Raw genomic sequence first — 12,734 nt, 5'->3', positions numbered from 1 at the left:
GTGGATCACTCGAGCTCAGGAGTTCAAGACCAGGCTGGCCAACATGGTGAAACCCTGTCTCTACTAAAAATACAAAAATTAGCTGGGCATGGTGGCATGCACCCGTAATCCCAGCTACTCAGGAGGCTGAGGCAGGAGAATCACTAGAACCTGGGAGGCAGAGGTTGCAGTGAGCCAAGATCGTACCACTGCACTCCAGCCTGGGTGACAGAGCAAGACTCTGCCTCAAAAAAAAGAAAAAAAAAAAAAAAGATCAGAAATCAGAATTTGATAACTCCCTGTGTAAGTTATGTAAGAGAATATCCTTGCTTTTTAAAATGTACTTCAGTATTGAGGGGAGCATTATGTAGCAACTACATTCAAATGGTTCAGAAAAAAAGTGTGTGTGTGTGAGTGTGTGTGGAGAGAGCGCATGTTAAAATGTGGAAAAAATTTAAAAATTGGTGAATCTAATTAAACGGTATGTGGGAGTTCTCTGTACTATTCTCACAACTTCATTAAGTTTGAAATAACTTCCAAACAATTTAAACAAACAAAAGATCAGGAAACAGAAAACTGCAACAGACTTCTCAGCAGCAACACCAGAAGCTGGGAGACAATGAGGGCTAAAAACCCAGCTAAATTCTCAACTAGAATCCTATACATAATCGCATTATTAATTAGAACTACGGAAGAATAAAGGTGTTTTTAAGACACACAAAGTCAGGCCGGGCGCGGTGGCTCACGCCTGTAATCCCAGCACTTTGGGAGGCCGAGGCACGTGGATCATGAGGTCAGGAGATCGAAACCATCCTGGCTAACATGGTGAAACCCTGTCTCTACTACAAATACAAAAAAAATTAGCCAGGCATGGTGGTGGGCGCCTGTAGTCCCAGCTACTCGGGAGGCTGAGGCAGGAGAATGGCGTGAACCTGGGAGGTGGAGCTTGCAGTGAGATTGCGCCACTGCACTCCAGCCTGGGTGGCAGGGCGAGACCCCGTCTCAAAAAAAAAAAAAAAAAAATGCAAGGTCTATAATCAGATCTCCCATGCCAGCCTTTCTGAGGAAGCCACTGCAGGGTAGTCAGGAAGGGTAGCTGTTCCTCTCAACACAGAGTAAACCCAGACAGAAGTCACAGAGCCAGGTAACAGGAGCATCCACATGAGAAAGCTGCAGGGAATCCCAGAATAATGGGGGCTCCCTGGGAAGCCACCTGTGCACTCAGCGAGTAGTCTAGTTCACAGCAAGCCTGAGGGTGACACAGGAAACCACGCAAGCAAAGAAAACTGAAACCACGATCAACCACAGAAAAACTAATGTGAGAAAAGCATTATCATCTATGTACAGCAATATACACACCTATACCATAACCGAGTTGTCTCAGATTGAAATTATGCATACTTAATACACACGAAAAAAGAAAACTGAAAGGATATACAGCAATATGTCAATAGTGGAGTTAAATAACAAATAGGTAGAGTTGAGAGTTGTTGCCCCCCGTGAGTATGAAATGGAGGCGGTACATGTGGACTGATGCTTTTATAAACCTTAGAGACTATTTGACTCCATAATACTGTGAGCGTGGACTCTGCTTCTGCTGTGTTTTTTGTTTTGTTTTTGTAGGGGGATGGTTTCACTCCTGTTGCCAGGCTGTTGAGTGCAGTGGCGCGATCCTGACTCACTGCAACCTCTGCCCCCAGGGCTCAAGCGATTCTCCTGCCTCAGCCTCCTGAGTAGCCGGGACTACAGGTGCACGTCTGTGTCCTACTAATGTATTTTTTTGTCTTATCAAAAATGATTAAGAGCTGATCCGTGTGGTGTAGACTGATGGTTACTGTGATCTGCGAGATACTCAAATGCCCACCTACCCAAAGCATCTAACTCCCAGGCCCATACAGAGCCTGTGGTCTATACAATTTCAGAGGCTGTAGTTGAAGGCATAGTATACCATTGTTTTGGGGATGAAAACACAAGAACACATGCAAATTTCTCAAGCTAGCCTAGTCTTATTAGCTTAATCCTGAGAGAAGGATGGCTCAGGAAAAGGAGAGATACCTAGGCACGGCAGGCAGGCCGAACACTGTAGGTGGTAGGCAGGCAGAACATTGCTAGGGAGGATAAGCAATGCACACCTGTTGGATAGAAACCTATGCACAATCGCTGGGTCTGAAGACATGTGTCTGCCTGGGTGGGCGGACACAGCTTTCCGAAGTGGGTGTACTGACTGACACCTGCTTTCAGCAGGGCTGGTTGCTCTAGCGCCCCAAAGGAGAGAAATGCAGTCATATTTCACTGGGATTTTCAATGTCATTTCCATGAAGACTAATGATGTTGAACTTTTTTTTCTCCATAATACAGGTGAGTACTCCTCCTCTAAAATGCTTGGGATAAGAAGTGTTCTGGATTTTTTCACATTTTGAAATATTTGCATATACATAATGAAATATTTATGTTTCACATATGCCTTTTGTTGATTTTTTGGAGACCACGTTTTGCTCTGTTGCCCGGGCTACAGTGCAGTGGCATGGTCACGGCTCACTGCAGCCTCGGTCTCCCCAGCTCAACTGATCCTCCCACCTCAGCCTCCCCAGTAGCTGGAACTACAGGCAAACACTGCCATGCCCAGCTAATACATATATATTTTTTGTAGAGACAAAGTATCGCTCTATTGCCCAGGCTGGTCTTGAACTCCTGGGCTCAGGCGATCCTCTGGCCTCAGCTTCCCAAAGTGGTGTTATTGTAGGCATAAGCCACTGTGCCCAGTCTATAATAAGTCTTCATAGCTGGCAAAGTCCTCCAGTTTTGTTGGAGTTCTTAAAGTCTTCCTTCTTTAAGTCTGTTCAGCTTTCTTAGTCCTTTTTTATTTCCGTATAAATTTTAGTATCAGCCTGTCAATTTCCATATTCACATAAACACACACATACCCCTGTTATGACTTTAATTGGGATTTGCATAGAAGTTTCTCAAATTGGAGAGAACTGATGATGTCTTTGCAATCTTTTCTTGATCCATGAATATGGCACATGGCTTCATTTATTTAGATGTGTGGTTCTCAGCGTGTGGTCTTTGGACCAGCAGCAGCATCTGTGAACTTGTCAGAAACATTCTTGGGTCCAATCCCAGATCTGCGGCATTAGGAACCCTCAGGCACTGGGCCTGTCAGTCTGTGTTGGACGCAGCCTCCTGGGAGTCTGATGCGCTGACGTTTCAGATGCACAGATCCGGCCCTTTAATTTCTCTCAATGATTTCTCATAGTTTCCAGCGTAGACATCTTGCACGTTTTCTGCCCTGTGTCTTCCTAGGTATTTGCTACGGCTCCGCCTACCCTTCACAGTTAACTTTCCACCATTCTCTCCTTTATATTCCTCGGGAGGCATGGCCAACTCTTTGGTAAAGGGTCAGGTAATAAATATTCTGGGCTGTGCAGGCTTTAGGGTAGCAACTACTCAACTCTACCAAGGTAAGGAATGAGCCTCGCTTTTGTTACATTGAACTTTATTTATAAAAGCAAGGAGTGGGGGCAGCTATGGGCCACAGGCTATGGTTTGTCGCTTCTTGCTCCCTGCTCAGGTCCATCACTGGCTCTTCCTAGGTCAGCTTCTAAGGCAGAGACGCCCATCTGTGCACGGCTGCATCTCACCTACTTTCACGGCTGGATTTCAAACCTCAGCCCACCCCCACGGCATCCCCTGAATCACAGCCACACACACGCACCTGCTAAGCACACAATCCAATATGACAGTATAAATCATGCTCCTGCTGTCTACAGCTTACCACCCAACGAGGGCTTCAGGTAAGAACATCAGCAGCTGCCCTAGAGTGTGGAACTCCTATGACAAGGTAAGCCTGGGGTGTGATGGAAACAGCGCGCATGGTTACCAAGCCACACTTCCGGGGAAAGGGGTCTGTGGAGGAAAAACTTCAGAGAGGAAGTGACACGTCAGTCAATAACCTGGAAGAACTGGATGAGAGTTAAGCAAGAAGGAACAAGGCACAGTCATCCACGCAGCATTTTGGAAAGATCACGTGGGTTATAGTGCAGAAAATACTGAATATGGGAAACAATTTATTATTATTATTTTTTTAGGAGTCTCGCTCTGTCGCCCAGGCTGGAGTGCAGTGGCACGATCTCAGCTCACTGCAGCCTCCGCCTCCCAGGTTCAAGCAGTTCTCCTGCCTCAGCCTCTGGGGTAGCTGGGACTACAGGTGCACGCCACCATGCCTGGCTAATTTTTGTATTTTTAGTAGAGATGGGATTTCGCCATGTTGGCCAGCCTGGTCTCGAACTCCTGACCTCAAGTGATTCACCCACCTTGGCCTCCCAAAGTGCTGGGATTATAAGCATGAGCCACTGTGCCTGGCCTCAACCCAGCCGCATACTTGCTTTTGGTTTTGTTCTGTTGTTTCCCATCACACACTAACACGCATCAATGGACCCTTGCTTGGTTCCCCACGCAGGCCTCATACATTTCATCCCAGAGTTCCTCCGCTCACAGTCTCACCTCAGGGTTCTTTCTGCCTCTGCTTACTTATTATTTGGATAAAACGAGACAAAAATCCATTTTTTTTTTTTGCGACAGAGTCTGACTCTGTCACCCAGGCTGGAGGGCAGTGGCATGATCTTGGCTCACTGCAATCTCCACCTCCCGGGTTCGAGCAATTCTCTGCCTCAGGATCCCAAGTAGGTGGGATTACAGGCGTCCGCCACCACACCTGGCTAATTTTTGTATTTTTAGTAGAGGTGGGGTTTCACCATGTTGGCCAGGCTGGTCTCGAACTCCTGACCTTGTGATCCACCCACCTTGGCCTCCCAAAGTGCTGGGATTACAGGTGTGAGCCACTGCACCCGGCCCAAAAATCCATTTTCACCGAGCCAGTTGGTGAGCAACTTCCCAGGTCCTGGGAGGCTGAGATTCTCACATCCTCAACCTACCTGAGCCCCTCTAGGGTGAGGGGCTGCAGTGAGTGCTGGGCACCTGGAGTGTATCCCAAGCACCTTCTCTGTGGTCAGCCTGGCCTTGTGCTCTGAGTCCTGAGGCAGAGCCAGCCATGCTGTGGGCTCCGGCTGCTGCCTAATCCTGGGGGACACGAAGCTGCCCTCCACAGTGAACCCGGATCTGCCTTCTCTGGGAGGGAAGGAGAGGAGAGGCAGAAGCAGACTGAGCTGGTGGGGAAGGGATCAGGGCCTCAGGGTCAGAAAGGAGGCTTGTGGCCCTTGGCAGGGAGATGCCTGGAAGAAAGAGATGGCCTGGGGGAGCAGGTCACGGCGGCGAGGGCAAGGGCAGGGATGGGCGGTGAGGATTTCTGTTCAGGAGATGAAAACATTCTAAAATTGACTGTGCTGATGTTAATACACTAAATGCCATTGAATATATACTTTAAACAGGTGAACTGTATGCTCTGTGACTTATATCCCGATAAAGCTGTTATAGTAAAAAATCCCAAAGCACAAGGCATTGCCTGGTGGTCTGTGGAGGTGGCAGAGAGCTGGAGCCCGCAGTGGAGGCTCCGGCAGGACTGGGTGCTACTGGAAGAGGCGTTTGCTAATGACTCAGGTCCTTAAGAACTACGTATATAGGAAATGAGGAAAAGCAAAAATAGCCGCTTTCTTGGGCAAGAGTGAGTTGGAGAAAGCATAAGTTTGTCCCTATTAGTTGGAAAGGTAGAAGAAGGCTGAGAACAGAAAATTCCCTTCTCAAAAAAAATTTTTTTTTTTTTTTTTGAGATGGAGTCTCACTCTGTAGCCCAGGTTGGAGTGCAGTGGTGTGATCTTGGCTCACTGCAACCTCCACCTCCTCCTCCTAGTTCATATGATTCTCCTACCTCAGCCTCCCAAGTCGCTGGGATTACAGGCTGCACCACCACACTCGGCATTTTTTTTTGGGGGTATTTTTAGCAGAGATGGGGTTTCACTGTGTTGGCCAAGCTGGTCTCAAGCTCCTGACCTCAGATGGTCTGCCTGCCTCAGCCTCCCAGAGTACTGGGATTACAGGCATGAGCCACCATGCTTGGCCCAAATGATGTTTTTAATGTACTGGTCTGGGCTGTGGAGTAAATGGCAGTTCTTTAAGGCTACAAATCTTAAGATGTTAAAAGAACAGGCTAGAAAACCATCCCTCACTTTTTTTTTTTTTTTTTGAGACGGAGTCTCACTCTGTTGCCCAGGCTGGAGTGCAGTGGTGCAATCTCGGCTCACTGCAACCTCCACTTCCCGGGTTCAAGCGGTTCTCCTGCCTCAGCTTCCTGAGTAGCTGAGACTATAGGTGCACGCCAACATTCCCGGCTAACTTTTTTTTAGTAGAGACGGCGTTTCACCACATTGGCCAGGCTGGTCTCGAACTCCTGAACTTGTGATCTGCCTGCCTCAGCCTCCCAAAGTGCTGGGATAATAGGCATGAGCCACCGCGCCCGGCCCATTCCTCACATATTCTATCCTACCGTGCTGACTTCAAGAAATGACAAGTCTCTGAAGGAAATATTGCTTTGCTTCGAGAATGTGAACAATGTATTTTTACCCTAATATGTATGTCATGATTTTGAAGAGGTAATTTTTAGCGCATTCGAACCAGAAAATTCAAAATGCTGAACATACTAAGGTAATTATAATGCACCAGAACAAGCCCCCACGAAGAGAACAAAGTCCTAGTCTAGCTGATCTCTGTTGACTCCTGCACAGAGATAACAGAAAAGAGGTCTATCCAAGCTCCATTCAACCTCTGAGGGCAGTAGCCCAATAAAAAGCTAGATGATAACTTTTTGAAAAACTGCTAGCAACAGGTCCAAAAGTCAACAATCCTAGCCATTCCTATGCCAGCACAGATTTGGGACAGGAGTTTTGTTTTTAGAGAAACGGTAGAATAAAATCTTTGGTTGGTTGAACAAAAATGCTGAGAAGGCTTAAAATACGTGTACTGAAGTAACCTCTACCTAAAAAACAGCTGAATCGGCTGGGCGTGGTGGCTCATGCCTGTAATCCCAGCACTTTGAGAGGCCGAATCACTTGAGGCCAAGAGTTCGAGACCAGCCTGGCCAAAATGGCGAAACCCCGTTTCTACTAAAAATACAGAAATATTAGCCAGGCGTGATGGCATGCATCTGTAATCCCAGCTACTCCGGAGTCTGAGGCAGGAGAATCGCTGGAACCCAGGAGGCAGAGGTTGCATTGAGCTCAGCCTGTGCCACTGCACTCCAGCTCTGGGTAACAGAGCAAGACTCCGTCCTGGGGGGGGGGGAAGAATTGCCGGGCGCAGTGGCTCACACCTGTAATCCCAGCACTTCGGGAGGCCGAGGCAGGTGGATCACCTGAGGTCAGGAGTTCGAGACCAGCCTCAACATGGAGAAACCCCGTCTCTACTAAAAATACAAAATTAGCCGGGCATGGTGGTGCATGCCTGTAATCTCAGCTACTCGGGAGGCTGAGGCAGGAGAACTGCTTGAACCTGGGAGGCGGAGGTTACAGTGAGCACCACTGCACTCCAGCCTAGGCAACAAGAGCGAAACTCCATCTACAAAAAAAAAAAAGAAAGAAATTTGGTTTAACTGCAGACTAAGACAATTGTGGTCACTCTTTGTGAGGGATTAAAAAAAATGAAGCAGCAGAACTCATCTTGAGTCTAGACCAAAAAAAAATGATAAAAAAGCTGCTGATGGCTAAGAAAATGGAGATGAGCCAGGTGTCTCTGAACCCTCCATGTCCTCGGTCAGCAGTCTGGGCTAGCTGGTACTAGGGTATTGGGCAGACTGCGATCTGATGTCTTCTTACAAACACTACAGTTGGCTCTGACACTTGAGCAATACTTTATTGATTTAATAATCCAGCCTGATGAGAGCTGAAACCCCCTCGGAGGTGAAACAGAATAGGGACAGAGAGAAGAAAATGCAGGCAGCCGCTTCCTGCGAGAGGCTTTGAATGCCGCGCCTGCTTCGGCAACCTCGGAAGAGACTGGAAGTGCAGGTGGACCGTCCCACGGTTTTGGGACAAAGGTTTTATTGTGTGTGGTTTTTTTTGTTGTTGTTGTTGTTTTTTTAGATGGAATCTCCCTCTGTCGCCCAGGCTGGAGTGCAGTGGTGCGATCTTGGCTCACTGCAACCTCTGCCTCCCGGGTTCAAGTGATTTTCCTGCCTCAGCCTCCGGAGCAGCTGGGATTATAGGCACGCATCACCATGCCTGGCTAATTTTTGTATTTTTCGTAGAGACAGGGTTATTACCACGTTGGCCAGGCTGGTCTCCAAATCCTGACCTCAGGTGATCCACCCACCTTAGCCTCCCAAAGTGCTGGGATGACAGGCGTGAGCTACCACACCTCGCCAATTATGGTTATTTCTAGCTAGACCCTGTTGTCATGTTTCAAGATGGCTCACTTAAACCTGTACTTCTGGCAGGAAAGAGACACAAATCCATGAAGAATGAGATGCGTGTACAGTTTTGACTATAGAACCAAAGAGTAATGGCTTCAAAAGATGACAGCTGGGCTCCTGGGCCACCTTACATGTCTTTAAACTGGTAATACAGATCTTGCTCTCTTCTCTCTCTCTCTCATAGATCTTGACTGAGACAGATACACCCCAAGTGTGCGGCATTTGAGGCGCTCCGAGACCCTCATGAGCTTGGGTCCTCCATGGCTGCCTCGCCACTATATTGTGAGTTCCTGAAAGGGGGCAAACTGAGTCTTATCCCATCACCTCTCAGTTCTTATATGCAGTAGGCATTTATGACATGTTGACTGAATTGGCCTTATAGAAAAGCTACTGAGTTATGTTTTAAAGCAGTTGTTTGACCAGGATCATTTGGATTCCAGCTGGGTGAGACGGCAGGATGAAAGGGCGGGATTATTGCTGACCGGGCGGCTTCTGCCTCCTGGCTCCTCTGGTTTAATGTCCCCTCCTGAAGTCACAGAGCAAACAGCACACTGGATTTCTAGTGTACTCCTCAGACTTTGCTCCAGCCCGGCCATGTGGGAAGTCCCCCAGTGTTTGTCGCGCCTTCTTAGCCCATGAGCCATGTGTGGGGCCAAAGGTGTCAAGTGCTGTGGAGGAACAGGGTGGCTCAGAAGCTGCCGGCAGATGCCTGGTCACAGACCGCTGTGTGACTTCAGCGCCATAGCACTTGTGGGTGTAGGGAGAGGGGGATTCAAGACAGTTCATCAAATATTAAATCCTAAAAACTCGCTCATAAATTTGGATCATTGTTTTTGCCCAAGCCAGAGGTAAAAACGAGTAAGAGGCAGACTTGGGATCCCCAGCCACCCTCACAAAAGCAACCATGGTGTTGGAGCTCCGCTCCTTGGGAATGGTGCCAATGGAGAGCTCTCCGCCCTTTCCGAGCAGCCAAATCCTATTTTCTTCTAGAGGAAGCTTCGGGATGTGTGAAGGCAGACCCAACTTCAGGACCTCATTCAGAGCGAGAGCCTGGGAACACTGGTGTGAGGCAGCACCATGCCCTCGCCGTGCACCCAGGGGGTTTTGTGAGACGAGGTGAGCCCTGGAGACACTGGCCTTAGAGGGTGACGTTGGTAACCAAACACCCAGAGCCACCTACAGGAGCCATGGAGAGGAGAGCTGCCACATATGGATGTCTCCAGCCCTTCTTGGGCCTTTTATTTCGTGCCTGCATCACCTCTCGAGGTAGGAATCTCCACAAGCACGCTCCCGATGTTGTAAGGAAGCACCGCCTTGTGCACACATCAAAGCCACCCTCTTACGTTTCAAAGGAAAATACATAATTCAAGAGACACATTCGTAGCCACATATTGTAGGATTTGGACAACTAATTCTAGTTCTACCTATACCTTTCATTAAAAAAAGTTCACTGGCAGGATTCTTTACCAAAAAAATGCACGCACACAACCAGCCTCTTGAGAAATAAAGACTTCATGTTCACTGCCCTCTTACAGCAGCCTCAGTCATAACTGTGGCCATACGGATAGCCTCGACAATCCTATTTAAGTGGCTATTTTAACTTTAAAAAATATTCAAGATCATCTTCTAGAATTTATTTGTTTTGTGTAGAAATAGGGGTCTTGTTATGTTGCCCAGGCTGGCCTTTAACTCCTGGGCTGAAGTGATCCTACTGCCTCAGGCTTCCCAAGTAGCTAGGACTACAGTTGTACATCACCAAACCTAGACGCGTTTTAAATTTTTAACTTGCACTGTCTCAGGAGAAAAGTTTCTAATAAGCAAAGATCTGTTATATACCAGGTGACACTCCAACTAGCACTGAAAACTTCAGGGCACTCTCAATTCAAATCAGGCGTTCATCTTTTATCTTCTTTTAAGAATAATGTTTGCTAAAAAGAAAAAATCCTCTATAAATGAGAATGAGGTTTTCTTTCTTTCTTAAGAAACCCACAGACTAACTAGGTTATGTTTTACTTAAAGAGCCCTTTAAGAGGTGCATTTACATGTCGTACAACCTAGAGGCCTAAAAACGCTATTGACTGACTAATCTTTCATGACCTTGGAAATTAAATGACACCGCTTAATTAAGAAACTGCTATGGTTGATTTTTGTTTTAAAGAGAAAAGTCACATTAGAAAAAAAGACCCGATGAGTTAGAATAGAACTTACAGCTCCTCTTAGAATTTACACTTCCAAAAAAGTGCAGTATGACATTTAAAGACGCTGTAATGCTGTGATAGGGACTGGCTGCTAAGTGCGGCTCTGTGAAAAGTGTCATGTGATTGTTTAAAAATCTTTAGTAGGAAAAACACAAAAATTAGTCGGGGATGGTGGCACATGCCTGTAATCCCAGCTACTCGGGGGGCTGAGGCAGGAGAATCGCTTGAACTGGGGAGGCGGAGGTTGCAAAAAAAAAAAAAAAAAACTTAAAAAAAAAAAAAAAACTTTTAGTAGGCTGGGCATGGTGGCTCATGCCTATAATCCCAGCACTTGGGAAGGCTGAGGCAGGAGGATTACTTGAGGTCAGGAATTCTAAACCAGCCTGTTCAACATAGCAAGACCTCATCTCTACAAAAAAATTTAAACAATTACCCAGGTGCGGCGCTGCCGCACCCGTTATCCCAGCTACTTGGGAGGCTGAGGCAGGAGGCTCACTTGAGCCTAGGAGGTCACGGCCGCAGTGAGCTATGATCGCGCCACTGCACTCCCACCTGGGTAACAGAGCAACACTTTGTCTTAAACAAAAACAAAAATCCACTTTAGTTGTCATTTAAAGTTAAACGCCATATTTTCTCATTTTGCTAGTGCTAAAGGAAAGTGTACAACTGTGAAATGATAAGTAAACTTAGCTCAATAACTGTCCCTGGAGGAAAATGCCTGAAAACAGTTAACAGGCCTGAGGGGAAGGCAAGGAAACACGACCAGAACATTCCTCCAACATCTGGAGGAGAACAGGTCTAAGGCAGGATACAGCAGAACTGTGTGATCCCAAACACACACCATGCAGATGTAACTTCATTATGAGTGGGCTTTACAATGCTGTTTCCATTATTCTACTCTATGATATACAGGGACAGGCATGGCGGGGAACAGAGAGCACGGCAGGGAACAGAACATCACATATACCACAGGAGTGCTACTGGATGATTTAACGGATAGGAAAGAACTGGGTAGAACAGGAATCCTTTAATTTAAAATCAAACTCATGCCCATAAAACTGACAGAATTAAGAAATGTGTGCAATACAGAGGAGGAAGGAATGTTTCCTTTTAACACCTCATCTTTAGCGATCAAAGAACCTCTACAAAGAAGACAAGGAGGCGGAAGGAGGAGCATGGATCCAAACAGGATAGGGGCGGCAGGATGAAGGGGAATGGCGCCCCCCGTGGACACTGACAGGACACCAGGGAAGGAGAAGCCCGCACCAGCGCTGCTCGGGTGCTGGGCATTTCTTTTGAGACAGAGTCTTGTTCTGTCACTCAAGCTGGAGTGCGGTGGTGCGATCTCAGCTCGCTACAACCTGCACTTCCTGGTTCAAGTGATTCTCCTGCCTCAGCCTCCTGAGTAGCTGGGATTACAGGTGTGCACCACCACGCCCAGCTAATTTTTGTATTTTTAGCAGAGATGGGGTTTTGCCATGTTGGCTGGGCTGGTCTCCAACTCCTGACCTCAGGTGATCCACCCGCCTTGGCCTCCCAAAGTGCTGGGATTACAGGCGTGAGCCACCGTGCCTGGCCAATCAAATAATATTTATCGCATATTACCATAATGGTTTTAAAAAAGAAAATATGTAAGTGGGGGTCTAGAAAATTCCGTCGTTACTAGTAACTACCCCATACCAAGTATATCTAGCTTCAGCATAACTGGGGCTAATTTTATGGCACAGTGTATCTGAGGGAAACTGGTGCTCCCACTGGAGGAGAGGACCCGAGAGGCGCCCCCAGTGGTTCCTAGTGAGGCCCGGGGGGTCGATTCTCTCCTGTGTTCCTCCCTCTAGGAGTGAGTGTCATGGTCTCCCCTCTCCTGAAAGATGAATGTCCTCACCAGGGAAAGTACGCGATCCTCTCAATTTTACAAACTCTTTTTGTCAAGTTCCCAAAGCTATGCAAGGGTCTGGATTCTGAGAAGGATACAAAAGCATCTTTACTTGTACAGAAGTGAAACATCTGCTTGAGCGGGCCGGGCGTGGTGGCTCACGCCTGTAATCCCAGCACTTTGAGAAGCCAAGGCGGGCAGATCACCTGAGGTCAGGAGTTCAAGATCAGCCTGGCCAACATGGCGAAACCCTGCCTCTACTAAAAATACGAAAAAAAAAAAAAAAGCCAGGTGTGGTGGCACGTGCCTGTAATCCCAGCTA

At 47.3% G+C, this 12,734-nt stretch overlaps 1 protein-coding gene across 2 annotated transcripts in view; it reads right to left on the bottom strand.

Moving 5' to 3' along the window:
- PROSER2 (proline and serine rich 2) overlaps positions 1 to 12,734 on the bottom strand; it is a 40,538-nt gene that overhangs the window by 6,019 nt on the left and 21,785 nt on the right. The gene's annotated exons all lie outside the window — the stretch shown is intronic.

The sequence above is a fragment of the Colobus angolensis genome, unplaced genomic scaffold (assembly GCF_000951035.1).
Source record: "Colobus angolensis palliatus isolate OR3802 unplaced genomic scaffold, Cang.pa_1.0 Scaffold133, whole genome shotgun sequence".
NCBI classification, from domain to species: domain Eukaryota; kingdom Metazoa; phylum Chordata; class Mammalia; order Primates; family Cercopithecidae; genus Colobus; species Colobus angolensis.
The sequence above is the reverse complement of the archived record's forward strand: the minus strand, read 5'-3'. Positions and strand labels throughout refer to the sequence as shown.